This window comes from Sapajus apella, unplaced genomic scaffold, assembly GCF_009761245.1.
Source record: "Sapajus apella isolate SASKATOON/1434 unplaced genomic scaffold, GSC_monkey_1.0 scaffold259, whole genome shotgun sequence".
In the NCBI taxonomy this organism is placed as follows: domain Eukaryota; kingdom Metazoa; phylum Chordata; class Mammalia; order Primates; family Cebidae; genus Sapajus; species Sapajus apella.
The window spans coordinates 446250-460923 of NW_022437199.1; the positions used below are offsets into that span (position 1 = coordinate 446250).

General features: G+C 37.8%; 1 long non-coding RNA gene across 1 annotated transcript; it reads right to left on the bottom strand.

Annotated features, from left to right (window-relative positions):
- Window positions 1-314: 314 nt before the first annotated feature.
- LOC116545335 lies at window positions 315-5690 on the bottom strand. Its single transcript, XR_004266278.1, has 3 exons — window positions 2216-5690; window positions 1863-2023; window positions 315-1686 (listed from the first exon to the last, which is right to left on the bottom strand). It is a non-coding gene; the product is annotated as an uncharacterized LOC116545335 (long non-coding RNA).
- Window positions 5691-14674: the final 8984 nt, after the last annotated feature.

Here is a 14674-nt window from a genome sequence, read left to right on the forward strand (position 1 = left end):
TTAGATGAACTCTTAAATATATTCTAATCCCCAATAAGTCCTTTCATATTTAAACAATCTTTAGTTCACAAAAGAAATGCCTGGCCTTTATAAGAGCTCAATAGTAGTTGAATGTTTTGTTTTGTTTGTTTTGTTTGAGTACTGGAAGAGGGAGTAGGTGAGGAAGCATTTCCCCATGTTTATGTTGGACTAAATTAAGCAAATATGGTTTTAGTAAATTACACAATGCCAGATCAATTAGGCACAGGCCAGTTCATAGCAAAACATTTATGTTCCTTCCTCCTTCCTGGAACAATGCAAATCATTGCCCTGCCAACAAGCAAATGACCATTTGCTTTTCTAACAATTGATCCTGTCTCTGACCTGGAACTTCGAATCATCTAACCATAGAAACAGGCTGTATGAACTTAGAATCGTACAGACTGCACACTGTACAATGGCCAATTCTACAAAAGCAGAAATGAGGTCAGGTCAAAGACTTTCACTTTGCTTAAATTCAATGTCTCATCTCATCTTACGTGTCCTCACATTTATTGAATGTTTACTCTTTGCCAAGCACTGTTCTAAGCACTCTGTCTTCAGTAACGCCTTTAATCCTATGAGAACCCTGTAAGGTAGGCATTACTATTTTTCTCATTTTATAGATGAACAGCTTCGGTTCCCAAGAGATTTCAACATGCCCAGTGTCAATCATTTTGTCAGTAAATTGCCTAGATTTGAACCCTGTCAGATTTCAGAGCCTACACTTTAAACACGATATATTCTGTCTAATGCTTTATATCTAGCAGTGTTACCCAGTCAATGTATTCAAATGGTAAAACCGTACACAGATATTTGTATTATTATATGAATATAGTAGTCATATTTTACATCTCTTGTTCTTTAACAATATGATTTAAACTATATTATATTTATTTAATCTAGCATAATAAAATTGCATTTATCAGTTTAGGCAATGTTGAATTGCTTTCGCATGTCTGTTCTCATCATTGATGTTTTTATGAAATGTAGCAAGCAGTTCAACACTAAATTCGCTTAATATATTATACCTCAAAAATAAGAAACAAATGTTTATTTACAAACTAAATGCTATCAAACTTTTTTCTTTTTCTTATCAGTAAATATCAATAAGTCAATTTACAAATGAATAATGGATTTTTTTTTTCCTGAGGAATGAACAAAACGCCAGCTTCTTCCTTTTCTTTGCTTTTTGGGATGAGGATTCCTGGATTCTGATACATAGAACACACCCAGTAAATATCAATCAGTGGAAAGGAACAATTTATGCCCAGAACTAGAATCTGAGTTTCCTCTTTTATAATTAAAATCCGGAAAATTTTCTCCCTATTGAAAGTGGAATATATGCGTGAAGAACTGTCATTATTTGATGATAATATTATTGTGTATCTGGAAAATTCAAAAGGATACTTTGAAATGTTCATACACAAGATAATGAAATATAAAATGAATATTCAGACATTGGATCGACAAGGGGAAGCAAAGCAAAAGTGCAACTTACTCTTCTAGCTATGCGTGAATAATTAGGTTTCTTTTTCTCCAACTCATTCATGAAACGCACAGGCTAACCTGTTACCTTGCAAGTAGGACAAACATCTCAGATTCTTCACAGTTCTTGATAGTTTCGGGGGATGAAGATGGATGGGTTGCCAACAGAAGCATGGGTTTCTGAAAGAGAAAGGACAAGAGTTCCCACGGATTGGGTGAGGGAATGTGAGAAAACTTCCTGGGATCTGATGGAAAATGTTCTCACCCAAGTAGTGGGCGGGTGGGGAGGAGTAAGGGTCCTCCACTCTTCTACCCTGGAGGCTGAGAGGTGAGAGGCAGAACTGAAAGAAAGTTACCTGAATGAAGCATTAATTGCCTCACTCTCCTCCAGGCAGCTGAGGATGCGGAGGGAGGCAGTACCCAGTCTCACAGGCCCTCACGGGTCGAGCCTCAGTTGTTTTCTGCTCCTGCACCTTCATTGGCTTCTATAACACAGCCACGCTTCTTTACCTTCGTCCTGCAAGGGTTCAACATTTGATGTTTCTTTATGCAGAACCAGCACTCTAACTTAAATAAGCTTAGAATAACCCAAATAAGCCTAGCCATGGATATCTTTTACACAGAAAAAAAAGAGAGCAAAGAAACAAAATTGACTTTGCAAAAGTAATTCATCAAACTCCTGACTAAAATAAATAATAAAACATATTACCTTCCCACTGTCCATTTCTTTCTAACTTTCCCTTTCCATCTTCTCTTTCAATTATTTTTTTCCTTCTTTCTTCCTGGTATGGAGGTGTCAGGATCTACCTGGGGAGGGGGAGCCATATATGAAGGCTTCTTGGAGGCATGCAGGATTCTGCAGCAGATAAGGAGAGTCAGGCAGAAGTGCATTCAAGGCGGGTGAGGAACTGGCAGGTGGAGGAGACATCCAGGGGTGGTCTGGAGGTTCATTACATTGAGCAAATAATTACTTTAATTGAGCAAATAAATAAAGGCCTTATAAATGATGACAGCCAGGTTTATCTCAGGTGGAAACCATACTTTAAAACATGGAAAGGTAGAAGGCGAGAATAACTCTGAAGTATTAGACTAGAATTGGAGGCACCAATATGAACTCATAGTTACAGATGTATCTATCTATCTATTCTATCTGTCTATCTATAATTTACCTTTGCTAGCTCTCCCTCCACTGAAAGGAACTAGAAATAAGATACTCCAGTAATAATGAGCACACAGAGACCTCAGACCTTGACTTTCAAATACTGTCTTCCTCTTAAAGAAACCAGAACTTTTGGAGAAATGGCTGATTCTAAGGCTGAGGCAGGGAAAGAATAAGATGAGCCTCAACATTTATTCATGTAATAAAAATTAGTTGAACATACATTCGCTACCAGACATTCTTTTAAGATGTTGGAAAGACACACTTTTTGCCCCCATTTTAATGAGTAAAGCAAATCAACAAATAAATAGCAAATAGGCATTGTATGCTTACTGTGTTTCAGGCGCTGTGCTCTTTCCTGAAATAAGACACTTGAGAACAGCCAGACCGTTTCTGTCCTCAGATAAAAAATAGTACAATAAATATTTGCTAAATGAGTGTATTCCAAGAGAAATTGAGCATTTCTAAGCAAAATGTATATTCTACAGTACAAGCACTGAAGATAAAATACCAGAAGCAATTTGAACTCTCCCAACCAACTGAGCTAGATTCAACTCGGCACCTCAATTTTCTTGTTGCCTCAAGTCTCACGGCCTCCTGCCCTGTCTTTTGGTATTCTAGCCACTTTGTCTACTCTAAATCCTTGTAACTGACAAACGGATTCTGTGTTACTTACAAGCCGTGGCATACATTTTACCTTCATCAGGACTGTCTTAGCGTATTTTGTGCTGCTGTAACAGAAAGCCTGAGACTGAGTACATTTCTAACGAACAGAACTTTACTGACTAGCGGTTCTGGGGGTTGGGAAGTAAAAGATCCAAGGGCTGGCATCTGGCAAGGGTCTTCTTGCTGTGTCATGTCATGAAAAAGAGCAAAGAGTGAATGACAGAGAGCAAGAGATCAAATGAGCAGCACCAAGCGCTTTTATAAGTGCCATGAATCCATTGATGAAGCTGAAGCTCATGATCTAAACACCTTTCATTAAGCCCCATCTCCCTGTAGCATCAGGAGTTTAAGTTTCCAACACATGCTTCTTGGGGAACACATTCAAACCCCAGCAAGGACAAACTACTTTTTTCTAACAATAGATATATCTTTCCATTATATGTATACCTATTTTTCACATGAGATATCACACTTTTTTTCTTCTTCCTTTTTATCAGATGTAGAGGGTACAAGCACACTGTTTATACATGGATACACCGCACAGTGGTAAAACCTGGGCTTTTAGTGTAACCATCATCCAAATAGTGTACAGTGTGCCCATTAAGTGACTTTTCATCCTTCGTTCCCTTCTAAACCTCCACCCTGTCCAAGTCTCCAACGTCTATTATTTCACTCTGTTTTTCTATCAGTACATGCTATTTCGCTCCCACTTATCAATGAGAACATACGGTGTTTGACTTTCTGTTTCTGAGTTATTTCACTTAAAACAATGGCCTCTAGTTACATGTAGAAAGCAGGCTCTTCTTCTGCAGGTCCAGGGTGGGCGCCACTCTCACAGGCTCCTCTCGCGCCTAACACTGCTCCTCTGGGGCACTTGTCACGTCGCACAAAAACAGTTTTTAAAATGTCTCTCCCATTTAGTTGTCAGACCTCTGAGAGTAGGAGTCATATATGTTTTGTTTTTTAATTGTTGAATTCCCAGTACCTTTTTCTATGCTTGGCACATAGTAAGTATCCCGTAATTATTTCACAAAAATTATTCTGTATTTTTTATCACTGCCCAGTTCACTGCCTTTTCCAGTGACACTTTGGTTACAGACATTGACAAGGCTCCAAAGAAAAGAAGGAAATGATGAACGCACAGTTAGCAATCTGCTAATCTACCTGGGAGCTATCCTTAAAAATTCATGGTCAACAATGAACAGATTGATTATAGAGTAGCAATTGAGCCAAATTACTGAATTATGTCATGTCTCGTTCCATGAGTGCCATAATAGCAATTCAACTTAAGAGGCTTGATATTTACTGTTGGAGGCACAACGTCAGAGTCAGAAGGAAACCTGGGCTACCTTAGAGTGAAAAGGATGTGAAAAAGGACTTTTGTAAATATGATTCAGGTTATAGCAATATAACTTATTTCCATTAAATGTGTCATCACTGTATCACTATGATATTTGAAAGTGGTAGAACGACTGATGTGTAAAATTCTGTGGAGTATGTAATGAGAGTCATATATAAACAATTTTTTAAATATCACCACAGTAATCACAGTGAGCTAGGTGTCCAGGCCAGAAACGTTACTCAAGGTAGTTTGAAGATCACTCAGAATCACAGCACACTAGATCAGACCTACTTAGCTAAGGATATTTTCCTTTATTTTACTGTTTCTTTATGAAAAGGAAAAAAGATACAAAGAAAATAAAGATACAAATTCCTAGTTCCTCTCTTTTTCTTCGAAGAAGTGCTACCTTAATTGGTTTTATCATTGTAGGAATTAATTATCGAAAGAGGAAGAGTTCCCTGAGTTCAGAGGAACTTAGAATGCCAGGTTAGCTCAATTTTATCTCCTTTTATTATAAGGAGGAAAGAAATACATCATATATTTAAGCCTAACATCCAGGATCTGAATTCAAATTTTTCTGTGGCCCCACAGTTTCATAACCCAACTTCTGTGTTTTCTTTACTGCTGACTTATCTGCTTATTTGAATTAAAGTCCTGGTTATGAAATGCAACATCAGATTAAGGCCTCTGATTTTTAGATAAAAATAAATTTATTCCAGGCATGGTAATCTCAGCACTTTGGGAGGCCAAAGTGGGAGTATTGCTTCAGCTTAGGAGTTTGAGGCCAGCTTGGGCAATAGGGCGGAACCCTGTCTCTACAGAAAAAATAAAAATACAAAACTTAGCTGAGCATGATGATGCATTCCTGGGGATTAAGCTGTTCAAGAGGCTGAGGTGGGAAGATTTTCAAGTGGCACCCCTTTTGTGGAATCATGTTTATCCCACCCTCCTCGAGGTAGATTTCCTAAATTGTATGTTTCTCCATTGTCTTACATGATCTGGAGTAGTTTTGTGTGTGTGTGTGTGTGTGTGTGTGTGTGTGTGTGTGTGTGTGTGTTTATCTCACTAAGCGTATAAGCTTGAGGAAAAGAAACTATATATCATTTTCTTAATTTTCATTCAGTAACAACACCTTAAATATATACAGATAAGTATATCTTGAGTCAATGAATAAGTCTCTACGTTGAGACTTACATTACATCTCTAATATTATCACAGCTGTTTTGCTAAGGCCATGCTTCTCCAAGTAAGGTAGCAAAATTTTCACAAGGATAGTGGGTTTAGTGGTGAATTTCAGAATTACAAATGCTATGTTTTAAATCATTCTTAGGCATTCTTCACCATCTCATCCATATACCACCTTCAGCCTTTACTATATTCTGTAGTAAAGAAAAAAGTTGTAGAATTAAAGACGTCTGATGAGATCAGGCAAGTTCAGGGTGTGAGAATCTCATCATGTGTGTTCAACATCTAGTGAAAGTCAACCTCAAGGTCTCCATGAGTAGGCATAGAATATGCCTTACAATAATACCTTTGGGTATGTATGAATTCTGTATACTGGCCCATTTGACCTTCATATTCTTCTGAGCAACATGGTAAGTAGAGTCACTAGCTAAAGTAAAGAAAGAGCAAGGGAGTGTTATGTAGCTGAGATGAGATGAGTAAGTTGAGACGAATCTGAGAAAAAGATAATTTTTCCACATTTTTCACCGACTAGACATTTTTTGCACCAGCCAGCTTCTTTTCAAATATTCAAGTATCTCCTGAGATTCTTAATCTTCATTGTATTAATCCATTCTCACACGGCTATAAAGACATAACCGAGACTGGGTAATTTATAAAGAAAAAAGGATTAATTGACTCATGGTTCTACAGGCTGGGGAGGTCTGAGAGAAACTTACAATTATGGTGGAAAGGCAAGGGGAAGCAGGTATGTCTTACATGGCCGAAGGAGGAAGAGAGCGAAGGAGGAGGTGCAATACACTTTTAAACAACCAAGTCTCATGAGAACTCACTGTCATGACAGCAGCAGGGGAGAACTCCACCCCCATGATGCAACAACCTCCCACCAGGACCCTCTTCCCAAACGCTGCGGATTATAATTCGATGTGAGATTTGGGCAGTGACACAAATTCAAACCGTGTCACTCATATAGGTTATTTTTATGTGTTTTCTACGTTGTGGGTTTTTTAAAAGATGCTAACACAGTTCTCTCTTGTGTTGTAGATTTAAACTGAAGCCCAAAATGTTTAAGCAATTGACTCAAGTTCACTGAGCTAGTCACTGGCGGATTATGGATGTGAAACAAAGTCTTCATTTTTCAAGTCCAGAGTTCTCGTGTTTCTATTATCAGTGGTTCTTAAGCATTTATTAACAATGAAACTATTTTCCCCTGAATCCAATCTTATGTAACCTCAATATATATATGATAAAGGCTGCATTTCTTTAACATAAAAAAAGAATTAAAAATGTTTCAACTACTATATTGGTGGCTGCATTTAGTAAGACTTTGTTTGACATTTGTCTGTTTATTTACATGTCTGTCAGTCTGTTTGCGTGGGTAGTGTGATATTATTCAGGATTAGAAGACTCTTAGTTGAATGAAAAGATAAAAACTGGTCCTCAGCGACCTTGGATAAAATTATAACTTTGACACTGTTGAACTTTGCAGAGTTGAAAAGATCTGACTCTGCAAAACAAGTCATATCACACACACCCCCTGGCTCTTCACTACCCACTTGCCTCTTTCCCATTCTTTTTGGAGCCCTCATCCACAGGTGGGTGTTGTAACCAGAAATTTCTTGGCAACTCTGACAATCAATCTTTGATGCTGGAGATAAACATGTGACATCAACAAGAGCCATTTAACTTGTCAAGCAGGTATTCCTTTATGAGGAAAAGGTGATTTTTCTTTCAAAGGATTGCAACATCAAGAATAGAACAGTTTTATTTATATTCCAGCATAATTAACTACCTACATGTCACTGGTCTTAGGCAATACTTTTATATGTAGTGTTGGTGAAAACACTTCATAAAAGTGAACCAGAAGTTCAAGATGTTCTCAAGAACTGAAATAAATTCTATATGTTTGACCCTTAAAATATACTGATTAATTGTGCAGCTGGCAAAATCAACGAAATGGTTTTCTGTTGTTTAAAAATTTGTAAAGCATAAAATGTCAAAGCAACTTTTCAAGGCATTGTTTTACATTCAACACAGTGGCACCAGGGAAATTAACCCACAGTGCCCCATGCCTGTAGATATCATTCAGCTCAAGTAGCAGACTAGTCAGATCTTCAGCAGTCTTTCCTATAATTGGCTACCTTTCTTTCCATTGTAAATGGTTTCCCTGTATCATTTTATCCATGTCCTTAATATTAAATGTTATCTATAGAGCACAATCATTTCCAAATCTATAGCTACCTCTCCTTTTTCAAGAGTGTGAGATTTATTTCAACTCTCAATTGGGTGTCGCCTCTTTGTTGTACTGCAGTGCTTCATACTTAATATACACCAAACTTTAATCATCATTTCATTTGTTTTGTCTTTTCTGTCTTAACTTTAGCACCATTTACCATCAGTGTCAACCCACCCTCTCCCTCTTGTTCAACCCCATACCATCAACCCCAAAAACAACCTGAAGTTCTAAGAATTGGAATGAAAATATGTCTTTTTAAGAGATACTGCCATTGTAAAGGCCTTACTTCTGTAAGCCAGGATAATCTTTGAGCAAATTTTTGCTTTTAAGTCCGAATCTCACTCTATTTCCGAGGCTGGAGTATAGTGGCATGATCATGGCTTACTGCAGCCTGGACCCGCAGGCTAAAGGGATTCTCCTGCTGTAGTCTCCTGAGTAGCTGGGAGTACAGGTGCTGTACCGCCATGCTCAGCTCATTTTTTGTGTGTAAATTTAGTAGAGACAAGGTCTTGCTGTGTTGCCCGAGCTGGTCTTGAACTCCTGGACTTAAGCAATCCTGCCACTGAAACCTCCCAAGAGAAAGGAGACACTTAGTTGGCCTCATCCTATCTTCATTGGGACTTGTTTGGAAAGTTGAGTCTCCTATAAAAATAATGGGTTTTCCTTTTTAAAATTTGTAAGTTATCATTTTGGCTAAATGAATGAGATGGTAACTTAAGATTCTATTTTGTAATATACAGTATATTAAACCTTTGATAAGAAAAGTTTCAAAATCAAGCTCAAACTTAAAATAAAGGAAAAAAAATTAATTCCCCTAAAGTCCAAAAGACACACTGACTTATTTAATGTATTAAAATCATCCAGATGAACCTAGAAACCATCATTCTCAGCAAACTGACAGAAGAGCAGAAGATCAAACACCGCATGTTCTCACTCATAGGCGGGTGTTGAACAATGAGAACACATGGACACAGGGAGGGGAGCACTACACACTGGGGTCAGTTGGGGGGAAATAGGGGAGGGACGGTGGGGGGTGGGAAGCTGGGGAGAGATAGCAAGGGGAGAAATGCCAGATGTAGGTGATGGGGAGGAAGGCAGCAAATCACACTGCCACGTGTGTTCCTATGCAACAATTTTGCATGTTCTTCACATGTACCCCAAAGCCTAAAATGCAATAAAATAAATAAATGGGAAAAAAGAAAAAAAAATCATCCAGAAAACATTGTGAAATATAAAATGATGTTTAACTTTCTTTAGGTTTTATTTATATAAATTTGTTATTAGCATGTGTTGTAAAATTGTATAAAATTCCTATAATTCTGATATGCCTCAGTGTGTCTTCAATAATAATTGTAATTGTTGGTGTGAATTATTGTGTGCCAAAAAGGTAACAAATTTTCTTGTCAATTGTGTCGTTAGTTGTTTTGATGAAAACATTTATGTCATCCACAGACAATTGCTGTCTTCATTTGGTTCCCTTTTAAAGATGGTTTTATAATCAGCTATGCATCATGGACAGCTGCTCTTGATTGCAAGTTTCTAATAATTTTGCAGATTATGACATTAGAATAAAGGACTAAACTTCTGGAAGTCTCATGGAGAGCTGAAGTGTTCATAAATGTCAAACAAAAGTTAACTGCGTGAACTAAATTAATAAAAGTCTAAAGTAATCTTTCTAACTTTGCTTAAAATACCATTGATCCTCTGCTTTGTTTTTCAGAGTGAAGGAAACCTCTTTTAAGCTACTTATAGCTTGTAGCAATTGAGTAACATATACTCCTATGAACCAAATGTGGAGCATATCTGTTTATCTCGACGTGATTTCTCCAGAATTTGTGAGCATCCTTCATTTACAGCAATATAGTTATTTGCATAAGTACAGTCAGAATCTGTTTACTTTTGTAACAGGGCACACTTGGAAAAACTGGTTATTTTACCGAGGCTTTACCTGGAGTAGCACGCTTTCCTTTAAGGAATCAAATCTGACTTGTAAAGCCAATAAAAGCCATTGCTAAAACTTGCCTCATACTTTCTCCACATGGTCCTGTACAGTGTTTCTGGCCTGTGATAAGTAAAAAAATGCACTTTCTGACAGGACCAGAAACCCCAAGTTATCAGGGGATGTTAAGAGGAGAGGAATTTTCCCAACTCACAGGTATTTGAGGGTACAAATCCATGGCTATGCTTGGCTTTGAAAATATTCCTGTGGAAAAGAATTCCATCAAAGCCAATGTATAAAAACCTATGTGAAAAAAAATTATTCTTGCTGTGCTTTATGTGAATAATCAACCCAACTATAATAAAACTAAAGTTTATTTTGCAAACAAATCAGTCCTATCATAATTTGTTTTTAATATAAATAGGGACTGGAGAGAGAAAAATTATGTTCCAAAAACTATAGTACACCTGTTGCTAGCTGTTTTTGAGTGTTTATTTTTATTTTTCTTCAATTTAGACTAAATCATAAATTTTCTGTGGACTATAAGTCCCCAAACCAATGCTTCCAAATCTTTACTTTTAAAACTGGAAATTGCTCTCCTTACCGTGTAACTCATTATTTACCTTATAGTACACTGTCTGTTTAAATGCTACACTAAAAAAATAAATAAAGATACCACCACCTTTGTCATAAAAGCCTTGGACCCCAGCCTGGCCTGTATGAGGACCCAGACAGCTGCAATGCGGTTCCACTCCTCGCACCTTAGAGTCAACTGCTACCCGCACTACGTCCCCTGTCAGCAGGAAGAAGCCAGAGTAATCGACAGTCTTTTTCCATCTTCAGAGTCTACACCTTAAGAATAAGGTGCTATGAAACCCAAAGGCAGGGGTTGAAACAGCCTTTGCAAAATTGTAACTGAAAAAACTGACAGTGAAAGAAATCAGAACTGACTCCATCTCGCTTCTAACTTTTAAGACGTCCTTGTTCATTCCTGGGTGATGGCTCAACTAACTTTGGGAAGGAATCCAGTTCATGGTTTGACTCTGAAACAAAATAACATCCCTCTCCCAAAAAGACCCTCTTCTTGCTGGGAACTAGTCTGCCTTTGTAGGACTCACAAATTAGCTACAAGATTGGAAGTTACAGTTTAGGGTCATGCAGCCTCTGGCTCCAGGAGTCTGAACCTCCCGAAACGGCTCCTGGGGATAACATCATTGTTGTAAAACCTAAGATCAGTGCTTGAGATATTTTGCAGACCCTGCACTCAATGGATTAGTTGACACCACACAGACTCAATGGATTAGTTGACACCACACAGACTGATAATCTGAACCCGTTCTGCCATCCCACCCAAGAACAGAAGACAGAAAGAAAACCTCACTTCGACCCCCTTTGATTCCAACTTCCACCACCTATAATTCCATCCCCAACCTGACCAATCAGCACCCTCCACTTCCCAAACCCCTACCCACCAAATTATGTTTGAAAACTCGATTTCCAAATGCTCTGGGGGACTGACTTGAGTAATAATAAAACTCCAGTCTCCTGCACAGCCGGCTTTGCACGAATCATTCTTTCTCCATTGCAGTCCCCATCCTGATAAATCAACTGTCCCGGCAGCAGGTAGTGTGAACACACTGGGCAGTTACACCACCTCAGCTTCCCAAAGTGCCGGGATTACAGGTGTGAGCCGCTGTGCCTGGCAGCAAATTCTATTTTTTAATGTTTTTACTTTTTTTACTGATTTATTTATTCATTAATTAATTCATTCTTTTTTTTGAGACTGGGTCTCGCTCTGTTGCCCAGGCTGGAATGCAGTGACATTATCATGGCTCACTGCAGCGTTGACACCCTGGGCTCAAGCGATCCTCCCACCTCAGCCTTTTGAGTAGCTGAGACTATAGGCGAGTGCACCGTACCTGGCTAAGTTTTGTATTTTTTTTTTTTGCAGTTTTGGGTTTTTGCTTTGTTGCCCACGCTGATCTCAGCCTCCTGAGCTCAAGCAACCTGACCACCTCAGCCTCCCGAAGTGCTGGGATTACAGGCATGAGCCACCGTGCCCATATGCAAATTCTTATTTTCCTACCATTATTCTACTCCCACTTTTTTCTGTTCTCTGTGGAGTGGAAGAATAGTAATATCCACTGTTCTTCATTTAACATTCAAACTCCTAAGCACAAGTAAAAGACTTTTCACAGGGTAAACACAAGTCTTCCAACAGGCTCATTGAGTGAATGTTATTTCAAACCACACTATTTTCTTCAGCAAAACTGAACCTACCATTATTTTCAAAACACACAATATTTGATTATAATTCTACAATGTTCTTTAAAGAGCTATTACTTCAGTAACAATTTCTTCAGTTTCTATTCTCCCTGGAAAATTTCTAACCATGTTAAAATTTCCAATTCTAACATTATCTCCTTATTAATTTCTTTTCATCTTTCTCATTTATAATTTTAATGAGAATCTATAAAGCATTGCTCATAGTTCCAATGTAGAATATTGTTAGTATCACTTGACATTGCAATTTATAGTTACGTATCCCACTGAGTGGATGGTGAAACTATCCTTATTCTTCTGTTTATCAGCAGGACAAGGCCTAACGCTTAGTCCTTCTCAACAGGCATTCCCATGACGTTTATAGTTGTCTCCTCTGTAACACTTATCAGGATTCTAATGAGACAATTAAGTGCGCAATTAATTAATCTCTGTCTTTCCTGATAGAATAACTCCAACAATTACCTTCACCTTTTCATCCCCACCATCTACCGTAATGCTGGCAGATAGTAGGCATTAAATTAAAACGAACTAAATAAATGAGTAAATAGAGGTGTTGCTACAGAAGTGAATGCCAGTAGCCTAAATAGCACTGAATCTGTCAAGTGAAGATGATGTAATATCTGCTTTTCACACCTCTTTGCTCAGCAGAAACCTACTTTATAAAGACATAGCACATTATCACGTCCTTTTATATTCTTATATATGAAGATGTCCTTTGATCTTGTTTAATCCATGTTTGTTGAAAGAAATTTTTTCCAACCACTTACGGCTGGGGACCCTATGGAAATAAATGACTTTTTCTGATAACGTAGTTTTCCTGTCTAAAAAGTGAAGGTAAATAAATTCTAAACTGTGTTTTTTGAGGACTAAATGCGATACTGTAAATACCAGCACATGGCCCACCGACGGCTGCGTATTAAACACTCAGCAAAGGCTCCTCTTCTGTGTTTCCTCCTTCCTCCAGCCTCACTCTCCCTGTGCTCCTCCTCCTCCTGTCCTGCTCCTCCCCTTTCCTCTCTTTCTTTCTTCTTTGTTTCTTTCCTTCCTCTTTGCTTTTTGTTCTTCCTTTCTTCCATTCTCTAATAAGAGGTCAATTTTTTTAGAGAAGCATCTTATTTATCTCGTTATCCGTAGAATCTAGCATTATTGCCAGATAAGAAGCTTTATTCTTATTATATGTAAGAAGCTATATGAGAAGCACTCAATAGATACTCTTGGAATCATATTGAACTTTCTGAGATAAGGGTCCATTTAACCTGAAGACCATGCTAATCAGATAAAATTATTTGTGAGTATTATAGATTAGAATAGAGAGCTATCATGAAAGCATGCTAGTTCCCAAGATAATCATTTTAAGAGTGTACAACATTTTTAAAATTATTTCCTGTATTTTTATTAGCAGTAAAAGGCCTTTATTAAATTTAAGATCAATAAAGGCATTTATTTAGCAGAAAAATTTTACATTTGGAAAAATAAAAATAGTTTCGAGACATTTTATTACTTTAGATTTATCAGTCTTGGGAAGGAAGAATTGGTCGCTTTGATTCATGAACGATGTGCCTTGTGGTTCTATTTGTCTTGAATGCTGGTGAGAGAAAGCTGGTAAGTTTTAGTTGTTTTGGAAGCTAGTGACTCAATGTACTTAAGCAAGGAGAGAGGAGTGTGAAGAGTGGCTCTAATAATACTCTGATGTGCTGTCAGAGGGGAGGACTTGTCAGAAATAAAGACTAACAGCAGACTGTTAGTATTCCAATGGAAAGAATTAAACCTTAAAATTGGCAGGGCAGGCCAGCAATTAAAGATTAACTTCTGTAACAGAGATTTTCAGAGAATTGGGCTCCTACGCAGGTTAGAGAAAAGACACACAAAAACAAAACCCTAAGTGGGGAAGGGGAAGGGAGCAATGTCTCAACTCTACTGAGAGAACAAGATGGTCAGAATTTTTATGACTACAGGTCTGTGCTAGAACATGAAATAGGGTCAACAAGGAACTCACCTTCCCTAGACCTCATGGTTGCCTGTATTTTAGTGCCATTACAGCTGCTCAGTTATTAGGTTATAATTGGTTTTGTTGTTCTTTCCGTTGTGTTTGCTGTTTCAGGCCTGCTTCCAAAAGATTAAATCCAGTTTCTGTCTTTCCTTACCCAATGTCATCTTCTTTAAGCCATATGCATTAACTCCATCAATAAAGTGAAAGGAATGTTTTTTTAAAAAAAAAAAAAGAAAAAGAAAAAAGGGAAAGACAATACAAACGGGAGAATTAACACACGAGGGATGTTATCAAGAGTTTCCTAGTTTCCTTGGTATGGTTCATGGGCTTTGTAAAACATGTTTTGCAATCAAAATAATGGTAAAAAGTTT